Here is a 2,500-nt window from a genome sequence, read left to right on the forward strand (position 1 = left end):
TAGTTGGTTAGTTTTTTTTTTTGTTCTTGGTCAAATGAAGAACGTGAAAAATAGCGGATCTTTAATATCAAGTTTGTACAGTGTATTTTTTTTTCATAACAGCGTACTGTACTGTTTATTTCTTTTTCAATTCACTTATTATTTTGTTATGTGTTTTCACGCACCATACTTCTACCTTATTTCCTGCATTTCTGCTGCGATACGTGGTCGAGGTTTTAACAGTTTACGAAATAACAGACATAAGGAGCTCCCAGAAATCAAGCAGCATGCTATCGTCACTTCTTCAGTGTTAAGCGTTCCCTGTCAGTCTGACGTCCTCTGATCTGCTAATATTTTTGCTAGCTTGTTAAGTCAGAGAACGTAGGACTGATATTGATATCGATGTTGTGTTAATTTGATGTTATATATACACTGTGCTCGTAAAATTAACATATATAAGAACGTGATGCCCAGAAAATCCTTAAAACGTACTTATTCCTTCCACACAATACTTCCTTACCTCCATGCCATCAACAAAGTCGTGTGTGTGTGTGTGTGTGTGTGTGTGTGTGTGTGTGTGTGTGTGTGTGTGTGTGTGTGTGTGTGTGTGTGTGTGTGTGTGTGTGTGTGTGTGTGTGTGTGTGTGTGTGTGTGTGTGTGTGTGTGTGTAGAGCAGTAGCTGTATTGACTTTATTAAGTGTTAGTAGGAAGAGTACTTGTTGGTGGTGAGAGTGAAAGTGGTGGCAGTAGTAGTGGTAGTAGTCGTAGTAGTAGTAGTAAAAATACTAGTAGTAGTTGAAAAATGGTGGTAGTGGTAGTGGTGGTAGTAGTGGTTAACGTTCCACCTCAGCACTTCCTTTTAGCAATATCTCTCTCTCTCCTCCTCCTCCTCCTCCTCCTCCTCCTCCTCCTCTTCTTCCTTCTCCTCCTCCTCCTCGTCTTTCACGCGTCCTTCAGCACAGCACAGTTGGCTTGAGCTTGGGGCGTCCCTGGAGGGAAAAAAGCTGCTTAGAAAAGTCTCAGAAATCTGGTGGTTTTCCGTCATTTTGCCTCGCCTTTGCTTCTCCGTCTCTGTTCTCCATTTCCTCTAAAATCTGACGTCTCTGGTTTCCCCCCTCTTTTTTTTCTTAGGTGTTTATCAGTTGCTTTTCTTCGTTGTTTAGTGTTATGTACATATGTTATTTGGAGCAGCATTAGTAAATTGTAATGTTGTATCGTGGGTTTGATCTATTTACGAGCTTGATAGAGATAACACTAAGAAGCTGTTAAAATTAAGAAGTCATTTAATCAGTTAAGCATTAGATCACTTACTCACTCACTCACTTAGTCAATTAATTAAACACACTTGACACAGTAACATACACAAAACTATACAATTTTAATTTTTCACATTCGCAGGTAAACCTTTCCCTCTCTGACTCTTGGTGAAGCCTACGTAACATGCACTCCTATCATCCACCTCTTTATCGGTGTTAGGAGTTGAATATCACAACCTCATCATTCTCTCCAGTTATTTGAGCTTCATAGCATATTCTGGCATAATTCTCATCATAATCATATTCTTCATAATCCTCATCAGTGTTACGTCTTGCCATTTATTTATCAGCCATGTTCAGTTCCATCTTTCCCTCGCACTGTTCTAAAATGATGTACGTAGACTGCTAGCCTTTAGATCTCCATATGTACTACGTTTTGAATGTGGTCTCGTTCGCAAAGAGTAATGGATAGTGACTTTTTCTTCAATTTATGATGTTCCTGGCTTTGATTGTAAAGGCAATGGTAAAGATAACAGCAGTGATGATGGTAATGATAATGACGATGATGATGATAATGATATCTAATAGTAAAATCAACAACAACACAGTAAAAGTAATGAATTATATTGCTACTGTGTATATGGTATTGACATGATATGATTGATATTACTACTACACAATATACTTATATTAGCTGATGAGAAATATGAGTAGAGAATTCATTATTATTATTATTGCTATTGTTATTGTTATTGTTATTATTATTATTAATATTATTATTATTATTATTATTATTATTATTATTATTATTATTATTATTATTATTATTGTTATTATTGTCAATAATAATGATAATGATAATAATAATAATAATAATAATAATAATAATAATAATAATAATAATAATAATAATAATAATAATAATAATAATAATAATAATAATAATAATAATAATAATAATAATATAATAATAATATTATTATTATTATTATTATTATTATTATTATTATGTTATTGTTATTATTATTATTATTATTATTATTATTATTATTATTATTATTATTATTATTATTATTATTATTATTATTATTATTATTATTATTATTATTATTATTATTATTATTATTATTATTATTATTATTATTATTATTATTATTTTATTTTTATTATTATTATTATTATTATTATTATTATTATTATTATTATTATTATTATTATTATTATTATTATTATTATTATTATTATTATTATTATTATTATTATTA

The sequence above is a fragment of the Portunus trituberculatus genome, chromosome 37 (assembly GCF_017591435.1).
Source record: "Portunus trituberculatus isolate SZX2019 chromosome 37, ASM1759143v1, whole genome shotgun sequence".
Classification (NCBI taxonomy): domain Eukaryota; kingdom Metazoa; phylum Arthropoda; class Malacostraca; order Decapoda; family Portunidae; genus Portunus; species Portunus trituberculatus.